Source organism: Dermacentor andersoni, chromosome 5 (assembly GCF_023375885.2).
Source record: "Dermacentor andersoni chromosome 5, qqDerAnde1_hic_scaffold, whole genome shotgun sequence".
NCBI lineage: Eukaryota > Metazoa > Arthropoda > Arachnida > Ixodida > Ixodidae > Dermacentor > Dermacentor andersoni.
Window position 1 is genome coordinate 27,432,647 of NC_092818.1, and position 14,020 is coordinate 27,446,666.

General features: G+C 48.1%; 1 pseudogene; it reads right to left on the reverse strand.

Moving 5' to 3' along the window:
* Positions 1-325: 325 nt before the first annotated feature.
* Positions 326-506, reverse strand: LOC126530157 (U2 spliceosomal RNA; annotated as a pseudogene).
* Positions 507-14,020: the final 13,514 nt, after the last annotated feature.

Sequence of the window (14,020 nt, forward strand, 5' to 3'; positions counted from 1 at the left end):
CTTATTTTATTTATATTCATTAAAGTTTTACTCTCTCTCTCTCTCTGCGCAGCACCATCACGGAAGCGCGGTTAAACTTGCCAACATTCTGAGCAGATATGAATGAGAACGCACTTTCGGTGGCACTTTCATGACTCGGCAGGTGTGCACCTATGTAGAACGGTTTGCTCTTGCCATACAAGCTATTAAACCGTTCAACATTTTTACACCGAGGCTGTGTATTGCTAAGTGCATTGCTAAGTGTGTATTGCTTTGCAAAGTGTATTGCTAGGTTCTGCAAAAGTTAAGTGCGTCTACCGAGCCGTGTAGATCCAGAGTTTCTCCCCATACATGAGCCGATGGCGAAGATTGTGCAATACCGGGCCGACCCGCGGCGGAAGTGAAGCAGGTTTTAAGCACTCCTCCAGTTTGAAAAAAAGAAGTTTATTATCTTAGGCCCAAATACAACCCGTATCGGATATTAAGCTGATATGAACACATACAACACTTTAACCCGCGTCGGTCATGTCTACGTCCACACCGCCCTCTCTTTGTCGGCATTCCAAGCGCTTGCGTATTTCCTTTCCTTTCCTTCCGCTCTCCCGTGGTTGGCGGTCCCGTAAGCGTGCTACCCGCCAGGACCGCGAGGCGGAAAGAAATGCAAACCGTCCATGTGGCCCCAATGCCAAAAACTCGGAACGTTTCACTGGTGCAACGGCCAAGTTTCATAGGGAGTTTGTGGAGAACCACTTTTGTGTGGCCTGTGTTGTGTGGGACCGCTTGTCGTATTCAAGTGACTTCACAACCATTACTGCACTGCGGGACGTCGACCAACGCACCCTCGCCTTGGCTAGTGTGAAGCAGTGTGCGCCCGCGGAGTGCGGTGAGGTGCGTGTTTCTTATACTTGCCGGGATTCGTTAGTAAAAGGTGTGCCGCGTTTTGCAACAATACATGGATATGTATACCCGCGGTGCCTCATCATATTCCGGGGCTCAACATTCTGGAGGAGGGACTATTGACACCTCGCGTTCCATTTATTTGCACACGCGTTCGACGTACGGCAATGGACAGTTAGTTCTCCATTAAGGGGCCCACAGACACAGCTTCGCTGGTCATCCGCCTTCACAAAGTGGAATGGCACTGAACTTGTTCTAGGAAGTCTACCAAATAATTCCTGCTTCTTCTGCTGAAGCTTCCGAGCCCTCACTACTACCTTCTTTCACGCATGAGTGCTCTGTTGCGATTAGTGCTATGTTGGTGTCGGGCGAAGTGGAATGCTACCAGTGGGCTAACTCCGATGCTGTGCTAGCCGAACCAATGTATTTCTTTTCAGCTGGTGAGTCGGGGGTAGCGAATGAGGTTCCGAATGTAAAATTCACTTAATGTTTGCGTGCGAAGCTATTACCGATCTGAGAAAACGCGTTACTGATCTAGAGAGGCGTAATCATAAAATCGAAAAACATGTCTCCTTACGGCCTGACTTGGAGACCGCGAGCACGGGCAACGCTCTCGTCGCTAGTGCAATACACAGGCTCGAAACACTCATTGGTGACGCCGAGAATCATTTACCAGTACCTTCACCCTAATCCACACGAACAACATTTAACTTACTCGATCAGACTCTTCGGTGCACATGCCAAGAAATTTCGCACACGTCATATATTGAAGACATTATGGCGAAATGTTAATTTAAAACAGTGTCACACAAGTTTTTCGTCACTCGCCATGGTTGCTCAGTGGCTATGGTGTTGGGCTGCTCAGCACAAGGTCGCGGGATCGAATCCCGGCCACGGCAGCCGCATTTCGATGCGGCCGAAATGCGAAAACACCCGTGTGCTTAGATTTAGGTGCACGTTAAAGAACCCCAGGTGCTCGAAATTACCGGAGTCCTCCACTACGGCGCGCCTCATAATCAGAAAGTGGTTTTGGCACGCAAAACCCCATAATTTAAAAAAAAAGTTTTTCGTTGAGTCTGGAAATCATAGGTTTGGTTTATTGGTACTGAATCTGCAGCAGGTTTACTTTCAACGAAATATTTGCAATTCTTTCAACCAGGCATTCGTGGACTCGGACACATGGCGAAGATGCTTTTCTATAAACTCTCTCTGATAAAAAGATACTAATGTGGTATACCCCGAATTTCCCACGGCTTTCCTGTTTTGTCGAAGCGGAGCGCGCTGCTCCTATTGCGCTGTTGCATGACGAAGGAATAAGCGCAGCTCGCGTACAAGAGCGTTAGAAACAGACTGGCGCCACGCCTTTTTCGAAGTATGAAAAACAGCCGGCATGTACCGCCTGCGAGCTACGAGGCAAAGCACACAGAGCGTTCTCGGATAAGGAAGATGGCAGCAGAGCACGTGAACTGCTGGGCGTTTCCTTCTTTTTGTCTCTGGTCGACGCGGCTGAAACAGGTTGGTACATTAGGCGAAAGCGCGTCAATGTTGTGAAGCAGACATTGAAAAACACGTCTTTCACGGCGATAAGCGTCCTTCGCGGCAGACCCACTCAGGACCTTTGGCATGGGAAAGACGCTAACGCGAGACGTGTCATTTGCCTGAGGAATTTTAGCGACGCGTTTATGAAGGCCCATCACGCGCACAGCGCCTCCCACGTGTCTGGCTCTCCAAAAATGCGCAAACACATTAAGATTGAGGAAACGTGAGGACGATTCCTAAGTGTTGCACGTGAGAACGTAACGGAAGAACCACGCCGGCATTGTGTCTATTGTTTCCTGTGACATCCTGTGACGATTCGTGCTTGTTAGCGAAAGTATCTGATACGCACACCCCAAATGGCAGGGGCAATGCATGCGGGACTCGACCAGCAGCATGGTGTACGTTTTGGAGAACATTTTTTGCCGTATTCGTTTTAATTTCGTCGCGAGTAAGCTACATCCTTAGGAGTGTGCTAAACCGGGCAGGCTGGTGCATGTTAAAGGGCATCGAACAGTGGAAAGTACAAGGCGTAAAGTATAGACGACAGACACAGCGCTAACAACCATTCTTTATTGTATATAAGCTGCGATAGATAGAAAGCACGATCGGCGCAGGAAACATTAAAACACCACTTCATCACAGGTTTCCATCATGTCATCACAGGCCATTGCAGCTTGTAGGCTACCGGAGGCTTGTATGTGCTGCTATTTATACGCTGATAATTGCCGCTAACCAGTCCGAAAGCTGGCACAGTATGTCAGGCATAAAGTGTTGAGCTTAAGGCGATTCCTCGCAGCGAGGGCGAAGGTTCTGCAGCCGTAGTCAAAGCTCTGGGGACAAGGATACACTGCCCCGTCCTCGACACTCGCATTGAGGTCGTGCGCTGCGTGCCCACTAAAGCAGGCGCGAACAACAAAAACATCACAGCTGGATTCCATTCTTATGCAAAGAAGTAGGAATTCGTTATTAAGACACGAAAGACAGGCGGTGGCGCGAAGGACCTCAAACTTTGCGGTCTACAGAATTCCCAGTTTTCGCAGATGACCATCTAGCTCACGAAAACAAGAAGCTCTATCCTAAAGCTACGTCGCTTATTAAGGCGAACCCCTGGCGACATATGCGGTCAGACCACTGCCAGATCAATCCCAGGAAAACAAATGAGAGTGGTCTCTACTGTGTAACTTCGGGGGCTGCTGCTCCATTTGGTAATACTTATGAGCACGCTCACCTACTTCCGCCATGGCATCTTACTTTTTCTCCTGAAGATCGCAAAATTTTCTCTCCTAAAATTGTATGTCAGCTATTTATTTCAATGTACGCTGTATCAAAATAACCCGTGAGAGATTCTATGGTCTGCAGACGTCACTAGGACACCTTTTCTCATTAATCTGCATGTCAGAGGCATCACTTTCTCCTGACGACAATAATGTATTGTGTTTTCCTTTATATGCTGCTGAACATTGTTTTCGCTTCTCGCACAACCACGGTGGATCCGCAATATTCATCTCCCTTACAGTGCCCTAGAGAGGGTCAACCGACAATAAGCTTTCTTGTGAAAACTGTGAATGAGTACGGATAGAAATAGAGTCACCAATGCCACCAAGCACCAACAAAATTATTATTGGCTGCATTCATCGTTCACCGTCACCATTGGTATCGATTTTTTGTAAAGAATTACATTCGCTACTTAGCGCCTTGTCTGTGGAACAGAAGAGCGTTGCCATCAAGAGGGACATCAACCTTTTAGGCAATAGCCAGTATACCCGCTACAATAACCGCTTTTTGGGTTATGGTTATGCACCACTCATATTCCTTCCCACAAAATGTGTTCCTGGCAATTCACACGTCCTCATTGACCACATAATCAACGTTGTATCACATGATGACTGCGGAGTTTCTGTTTCCATAACTGACTACTACACTATTTTCTTTAAATTTCTGTTCTCCGCTATTGGAGATATCTCAACTTTTCACAAGAAATTAACTGACAGAAAGCATTTCTATTGACGACACCAGCAAAATACAATGGTCATCTGCTGTTTCATTTACGTATGCTAACATGACTTACAATAAATGTTTGTCTATCATAAAAGGCTGTCTACAAGCGTCATCCGCCCCAGTAAAGTGCAAAAATATATATCCCGTCCAATATAATCTTTCGCTGAATAACGCTCTTTAAGCTGCACGCAGAAAAGGAAAACTTATAGAAAATGCTTAAAAAAGGAATGCCTGTTCTATGTTACCTTAAGTATAAATACTCTACTTGTTGTGATACGTTCAATAAGCGTTTCAGAGAAGAAAACGCCAGTACTATGATCATATTATCCATCAAGCCGGTAATACTACAAAAGAGCAACCGAAAATACTAGATTATTTCTTGAACAGGAAAATACGTGACACAAAAAATATATGACTTCCAATCTGAAGGCCAGCCTTTCATGCGTCCGCATGACGTTGCCAATGCACTTAATGGTCTATTCATTGGTAATTCTTAGACTCAGCACAATATAATACTTGTGTCTTCTAATCGTCATGCCCAACCTTTCTTCCGCCTTTCTCCATGTCCTGAATAAACCGTCACCATAATAGAATAGCTTAATCTAACCAGTGCCGGCATAGGCCGAAAGTTATAAATTTTCCGGGTGGGGCTTTCCGAATCCCCCATATATATATATATATATATATATTCACACGTGGCCTTGTTTATTTTGTACGGATGAGCGCTTTTCACTTTCTACCAAATGGCACAGCTCAGCGCGGGAGGCGCGCTCGTCTAATGGAAGTTTCTCGAATGTTATCGATGATTATGTTGTCACTGAAGTTTGTGTAATCTCATTGCATGTGTAAAGCGAACTGTGTAGAATACTTTCTGGAAGGCACGCGGGCACCACCGATTACTCTGGAAACTTCGATCACTCGTGTATAAAAGCCGACACGCTTGACCGGCACATCACATTTCCAACGATCGCTGACTGCGTTCGCCGTTATTATTGTGCTTTGACTGCAGCCTGTTAGTTAAAGTACAGGTTCGCCCCACTAAGCAGTGCTTTCGCCATTCACAGTGTTGTTGTTTTCTTATAAAGGTATATATATATATATATATATATATATATATATGTATATATATGTATATATATATATATATGTATATATATTCCTTAATAACAGTTGCACTTGAAAAAATTTCGCGTGACCTCGAAGAATTGCTCACTTAAGTGACGACCTTATATGGGTATATACAAGACCTGATATTGGGAGACAATCCTGTTTCACATCCTGAGTCCTCTCACACCACTGAGAATCTGGCGTATCTCGGTGCTGTAATGTTCCGTCGTGAAATTGCTTTATACTTCGCTATCACTAATACTGCTTCACCTTTCCGCTGAAACTTCAGCGTCTCTCTCTTACTGTAAGTTCGAGTATAAGCGTTGCTGCGCATGACTGCTGTCGATCCTGATTTCGAGTGAATACGGCTTGTCCTCATTTCGGGTATTAAGTGAATTCTACAGGGTGTCCCAACTATTATGCACCAATATTTAAAAAAGTAGCAGTTGCGTTTTCGAAGAAAACATAGTGCATTGTGTTTACAGTAAAGTGGAGTAGCCGCAAGTAATTTTTTTCGTTACTGAGATTTAATTGGGTAATTATAATTAATATTCTAAGGTTTATGGACTGGATTCCAAGGGAACGGAAGCGCTAGCAGGGGACGGCAGAAAGTTAGGTGGGCGGATGAGATTAAGAAGTTTTCAGGGACAAGATGGCCACAATTAATAGATGACCGGGCAGATGTAGCAAATGAAGGAAATGTATGCAACATTTATTACGTACACTGGACCACCATGTACTGTGATCAACCGTGCTCCGTAGGCGGCTAAGACTGGCATGGTGGCGCGGCCCGTATCTTGAAAGCCATCTACGAAAGCAGCAAAGTGTGGCATGTGTTGAGACCTCCGTGAGCGCTGTGTTCTCAGCGTTTCCTTGGCGTTGAAGTGAGAGCAGAACGCAGGTGAATTCGATCGCTGCTGCCTGCGGGCGCTACATTGAATGCGATCGTCTTATGGGACTGAGGGAGGGACGGTTTTTTTGTTGGGTGAGGATATAAATCCTTACGCATTTAAAACCGTGTCAGGTTTCAGTGTGCCCTTATTATCTCTCAATTCGTAAGCGCCATTGAACACCAGCTGCTCCCTTGAGGACGTGTTCGGATATTGCTCCTTCTGCAGCTACGCAGTGCTGAATCAACTTTATCACATCTTCTGTGGCTTTCTTGATGACCGACGCTTGAATTCTACGGTAAACATTCGTTATCCTTGTCTTGAGCTCATCTGACATTAGCCTCGATCAAGTAAACGCAATCTTTCACATAACCCTAAAGAAAGAAATCGAGTGGAGAGAGGTCAGGTGACCTAGCCGATCAATTTATAGGTCTGTGCCTTACAATGTATTGCGCATGAAAAGTCGCATCCAATCACTTTCGTGATCGGCTGCTGCTGCGTGCTGGCGCCCCATCTTGCTAATACCAGAGAAGTGGAAAACATGGCAGCGGGACATCGATGAGAAACTCGTTCACTACTTCAAAGATTTTGTCCACGTAACGCTGTCCACTCTGTGTGTGATCGAAGGATATATTGGACCGATTATAGCAACGGTGTGAATTTCGAACCACACATCAAACGACCACTGGCACTGGTGCCCAATGTGCATTGTGCAATGTGAATTGGAGTCACCCCAATGCAAACTTACCTGGCTGTTTCTGCAAAAATTGGCTTCATTTCTGCACATGATGTTGCTCACAAAGTCCGGCGACTCACCGGCTTTTCTGAAGACCCAATTCGAGAAATCCCGACTATTCAGCCCGTCCCTATCTTCGAAGCATTGGTGAAGGTTAGGGTGGTACGGGTGAAAGGCCAAGTCATTTAGAATCCTCCAAACTCGTGACTTGGAAATTTGTACCTGGGCGGTCACGTCTCCCACGCTAGCATGAGGGTTTGAGACCATAAATTATAGAACATCCGTGTGTAGGCTAGGACTCAAAGATGGAGTCCTCCGCCGCTGTTTCTTGAAGCTGCCGGTTTGTCTTAGGTTTCGTTATTTGTGATGATAATCGATACGTTTAGTCTGCCGCGACACTTCCGTGACTGGTATATATTTGCGCCCCTCTTTTTTTTTTGCCATTTGCTGATTCCAAGGCAAGGATCATGTTTTCCAACTGCTCATTAGAGAAAGACATGGTGACTGGGAAGAAACAAAACGCGCCTTTAAGCCTTTGCACTGCCGTTGTCAATTTGCTTTTGGGATGATAGGTTTCGTGGCAAAAAAAATATCGTCCGTGCGCTTTACCTAGGCTAAGACAACGAAAAAATTTAATTGTGGGATTTTACGTGCCAAAACCACTTTTTGATTATGAGGCACGTCGTAGTGGGGGACTCCGGAAATTTCGGGCACATGGGGTTCTTTAACGTCCACCTTAATCTAAGTACACGGGTGTTCCGACGACGAGCTCCGGCATGTGCACTTCGCCTTAAACGACGCCGTCAGGACGTGGTTTGAGAACCGGGAATCAACCCTGACTACGTGGGACCTGTTCCGCAACGGCTTCCTGCAGGCGTTCACGAGCGTCCTGCGCAAAGAGCGAGCCCAAGCTCTACTCCAAACCCGCCTGCAGCTGTCGAACGTGAACGTCGCCATCTTTGCGGATGATAGGACTCGCCTCTTCCGACACGTGGACCCAGCCATGCCAGAAGAGAAAACAGTTCGCTTCTTGATGCGCGGTTTGAAGCAAAATCTTTTCGCCGGATTGATACGCAACCCGCCTAAGACTGTTGCCGAATTTAGTTCCGAGAACACAACAATTGAGAAGACGCTGGATCTACGGACAAAGCAGTATAATCGCTGACCGCTGACCGCAAACCACACCGACGATCAAGCACTCGGCAGCGACGACAAGCGGGAGACCATCAGAGCGGTCATTCGTGAGGAACTGGAGAAGCTCTTCCTAAAGGCGCACCCTCAAGTGGCCTCACTCAATGACATCATCAAAGAAGAGGTCCAGCGATGGCTTGGAGTTTCCGAGGCGCAACCACAGTCACGCAGCCCCAGCCAGAAGCGATGACCTACGCAGCCGTCACCCGTCGTCAAGGTCCCCCACCGCGACCCCGCCAGGGACCTGTAAGAACGCAATTCCATCGCCCACCGCCAGCGCCACCAGCGCGCCCACCCGTCGCCCAGCGCAGCTACGTGAGGAAAACGAAAATTTGTCGCGTCAACCACCGCCGCTCTCCTATCACTGCGGGAAAGCTGGCCACATCCACCGCCTATGCCCATACCGCGACTTCGGACTGCGAGGGTTCCCAGTCAACGCGCCGCTTCCACAGCTTGGGGAGCGCCCTTGTGATATCGCCGACTACATCGCCGGTACTCAGTGGAACCCTCGACGACTGTCCCGTTCGCCATCACCAGGCCGTCAGTCCGTCAGTCCATATCCGGGAAACTAAACGCAGCAACCGATGGAGGTGCGGTTGCTGTTCGTCGAACTGACGAAGATCCTCCGCCGCCGTCGAAGACGCCGAAGACACTATCTCGACGACATAACAATGACACGCCGCCATCCCGACGAAGCCTGGAAGCGAAGAACGCACCGACCACCAAAGACCTGACGACGCGACGTACCAGCCACACGTCAATGCGACGCAGCCGGGATCCGACTCCAAGACCAAACTGCAACGCAACCAAAGAACCTCGACGTGCTACTCGACGGCCACGCAGTCACCGCCTTAGTGGTCAGAGGAGCCGACTACTCGAACAATCAGTGGATTGTTCGCCGCCAAGCTGAAGAAAGTCCAGACTGCATGGGACGGCTCTCAAATACGGACAGCTGGAAGACACCTCTTAACGCCGACGGTAATCTGCACGGCAAGAAATGCAGTTCATCACCGGACCTACCCTGCAACGCGCTTTGTGCTCCGACAGTGCTCGCGATACGTAATTCTCGGCATGGACTTCCTGAACCAACACGGCGCCATCATTCACCTGAGGTCGAAGCCGATAACCCTGTCCACATAGCGAGCGATAGCGACAGAGAGGCCGTCCAGTCAGCGTGCCTTGAGTGTACTTGAGGACCAAGTCAGTATCCCGCCTGGTTCCAGCATCGTCATTTCTGTCGGCAGCGAAACAATCGCAGACGTAGAAGGCGTCAAGGAGGGCGACCTATGTCTACTGTTCGACCGTGAAATTTGTGCCGCAAGAGGAATCGCTCGACTGCAAGGAGGAAAAGCGAAAGTGATGCTAACAAACTTCAGCCAGGAGTTCAAGGACATCAACAAAGGCACGACTATCGCATACATCGAGGAAATTGTGCAAACCTGCAATGCATTTGTCCTCTACGATTCTGCCGCATCTACCCCGACGGCCATATTACTCGAACCTCACTTCGACATAAATCCAAGTCTCCCCCGAGTAAACAGACAGCTCAGAAGTGTTTTGCAATGATACAATGTCTGCTTTTCGACGTCATCAAGGACTCGACAAACACCAGTTGCAAAGCATCGCGTAATAACGAGAGTGCGCTCGACCACTCTGCCAGAGTCCTTATGGAGTTTCGACGAGAAACCCTAAGCTACTAGGCAACAAGTCGACAAAATTCTGCACGACGACATCATCCAGCAGTCGAAAAGCACGTGGCCATCTCCTGTAGTCTTGGTGAAGAAAAAGGACGGAATCTTACGTTTCTCCGTCGACTACCGTCGACTGAACAAGATCACGAAGGACGTATGCCCCTCCCACATATAGATGACGCATCTGACTGGCTGTGCAACGCTAAATACTTCAGCTCGATGGACCTCAAGTCTCGCTACTGTCAAATAGAAGTCGACGAGAGAGATTGCGCACAGACTGCCTTCATCACGCCAGACGGCCTATATGAGGTCAAGGGTATGCCATTCGGACTACGCTCGGTGCCTGCAACATTCCAGCGCGTGATGGACATGGTTTTATCAGGACTTAAGTGGCCCAGCTGTCTTATTTACTTCGATGACGTCGTGGTCTTCGCCGGAGATATTGACGATCACTTCGGGCGTGTTATGACAGTTATAGAGGTCAAGTCATCAGGGCTTACTCTCAAGTCGGAAAAGTACTGTTTCGCTTAAGATGAGCTGCTGTTCTTAGGCCACGTGATCAGCAAATCTGGAGTCTGCCCCGACCCGCAGAAAATAGCTGTCATCGCAGAGATCGTGCAGCCCATTGACAAGAAGGCAGTGCGTAGAAGCCTTGGCGTATGTGCCTACTACAGGCGCTTTGTCAAGGACTTTTCGCACGACGCTGAGCCGCTGACACATCTAACTAAACTTAATGCCGAGTTCACGTGGGAAACGCCCCAGGCCGACGCATTTGAAGAACTCAAACGACGCATGCAGTCGCCGCTGGTACTTGCGCACTTTGATGAGGACGCCGATACGGAAATCCACACTGACGCCAGTAGCCTAGGCCTCAGTGCCGTTTTAGTCCAGAGAAAAGACGCACTTGAACGCGTGATGGCTTACGCTAGCCGGTCACAGTCAAAAGCAGAAGGCAATTATTCCACGACCGAACAAGAATGCCCTGCCATCATTTGGGCTACAGCAAAATTCCGCCCTTACTTATATGACAGGCCATTCAATGTCTTCAGCGACCATCCCGCATTGTGTTGGCTAGTGAATTTAAAGTACCCTTCAGGACGGCTGGAGTGGTGGATAGTCAGACTGCAAGAATATGACATCACTGTAATCTACAAGTCGAGATGAAAACACTCTGACGCCGACTGCCTGTCATGCACCCCCATTAACCCGCCGCCGCAAGATGACGGGGATGATGACGCCTTCCTTGGAATAATAAGCGCGGAAGACTTCGCTGAATAGCAACGAGCAGACCCGGAGTTGAAAACCCTCGTCGAGTATTTGGAAAGGCACACCGACGTTGTCCCTAGGGCACTTAAGCGAGGATTGTCTTCGTTCTTGCTTCAAAACAGCCTACTAGTAAAGAACTTCTCACAAGTCAACACTAACTACCTTTTTGTTGTTCCCTCAGCACTGCGTCCAGAAGTACTGTACGTCCCACATGACGATCCGACCACTGGGCATTTTGGACTCTCCCTGACGCTATCGAGGATACAGGGAAAGTATTATTCACCGAGCCTGACCACCGACGTCGCCCGTTACGTCAAGACATGTCAATACTGTCAGCGAGGCAAGGCGCCACCGAGGGTCAGCGTGCTTACTAGTGCCGGTCAAGCCTTCTTGCCGACTACTTCTGCAGACTTGTTGGCACCCTTTTCGACGTGAACATCAAACAACGATAAGTGGATCTTCGTGGCGACGGACTACATCACCCACTTCCCTGAAACGAAAGCTCCGCCGAAGGGTAGCGCAGCCGAAGTGGCGAAATTCTCCGTGGAGAACATCCGGCTGCGGCATGGTGCCACAGAAATCCTCATCGCCGACAGAGGAACAGCCTTTACAGCGGAGCTCACCCATGCCATTCTTCAATACCTACAGAGAAGCCACAGGCGGGCAACTGCCTACCACCCGCAGATGAATGGTCTTACGGAGCGCCTGAATAAGACCCTTGCCGACAGGTTTGCCTATGTACGTCGACGTCGAACTCAAGACTTGGGATGCCGTCCTTCCGTACGTAACGTTCGCTTCAGGTACGGCGGTGCAAGAAACAACACAGATCCCGCCATTCAAGCTGGTTTATGGCAGGAATCCGACAACGACTCTCGGCGCCATAGTGCTGCACGTCACCGACGAAGAGAATCTTGACGTCGCGGCCTATCTCCAGCACGTCGAAGAAGCCCGAAAGCTCGCCCGCCTGCGGATCAATAACCAGCAGCGGACCGAGAGCCGACACTACAACCTTCGACGACGCTACGTCGAGAACTTAGCGAGAAGCTTTTACGCCGCTATTTCGGGCCCTACAAGATCATCTGACGCATTGGCGCACTTGACTATGAGGTCGTGCGAGACGGCATTTCGCTATCACAGCAGTCACAGCAGCGCCACTCACGACCTGGAATAGGCCTTGTTGTGCTACTTAAGCCGTTCTACCAGCGCTAACCAACTTTGAGACGTTGCATAGATCAACTTCGGACTTTATTTTTGGACTCTATTACTTTGGACTTTGTTTCTTTGTTGTTTTGTAACTGTTTATTACGTTTACTTTTGTTTTTTCGATCTCCTACTATATTTGTAGCATTGGGACGATGCTTCTTGAGAGGGGGCATTGACACGTGTACTTGTATTACTTTTTCGGGTGGCAGCTTTTCACCCTGTAGCAAATGTTATCGCTCAGCGCGGGACGCGCCAGCATGTATTGGAAGTTTCTAGAATGTTATCGATTGTTCTTCCTGCTCTCTGTTGTCACCCAAGCTTGTGTAACCTGACTGTATATGCGACGTGAATTGTGTAGAACTTCCTAGAACGCAGCGTGCACCAGCGATCACTCTGAAACCTTCGATGGATCCTGTATAAAAGCTGACGGTCTTAACCCGCTGATCAGATTTTCGACGATCGCCGCCTGTGTTCGCTGCTGTCGCCGTTCTTTGAGTGTAACCTGTTGTTGAGAGCACACGTTCGCCCAATAATACGCTAGTTTTGTCAGTCCCTGTTTCGCTGCTTTCTTCACCATCACTACTACGTGACAATAGTTATTCGGGACACCCTGTATATATTTATGACCTCTGCGTACAAGTGATGATGTTTCTATCCTTCACAACTGTAAATTATTAGGAGAGTATATTTTGTTTTCATGAGTCGTTAGCACTGATAAGTAGACAGAGAAGCAATACTGAGACACACATCATTCACGCTCATTTCACAGGCCATTGATAAATGACTTCGCCGAAGGGGTCGCTAAAGTCTGCAGGTTTTCTTCAGGGTCAAAAAAGCACGCATAGCAATTTGAAGTGGGGTTCAGATAGAGCAACATATTCATTTTCTAAGCATAGGCTACCCACACCTCTAGAAATACTTTTTAATTGGATATAATATAATAAACTTTGTCCTGTGTGTATATTTAGATATATAGTGTGTGTGTATGGTGTTTACAGTTAAATTTTTTTTTAATGTTGAAGTTTGCACAATTCACTGATGATACTAGTGCCTTGGGCTCAATCATTGGAAAAATACGGATGAGGTAGCCGCCGCTAGGGCTTTTAATGCGCTTGTTCCCGAATTGTCAGGTTTTGCAGAAATAAAGCGAAAGTATGAATTAAAAGCCGTGCACGTCCCCGCCCACAATGATGCAGTACGCTATTAGCCACAATAAAATTTTAAGGGGAAGGTCGGGCAAGTAAAAAGGAACCTCAAATGATGTGCGTGACAAAAGTCTGGTAATCACATTTTTTGTGTGTGTGGGGAGGAGGGGGTACGCTTCTGCACCGCCGGTGGTGGGGATGGGGGGGGGGGGGGGGCTTTGCCCCTTCCGGAAAACTTCGGAGGGGGCCCGGGCACCGCAGCGCCCTCTTAGTCGGCGATATTGGTGCCGGTATTGACTATATTCACCTGGCAAATATCAAACCAATCGCAGATATCATCACTTACGATCTTTCCCACACTACAAATCTTATGTTCGA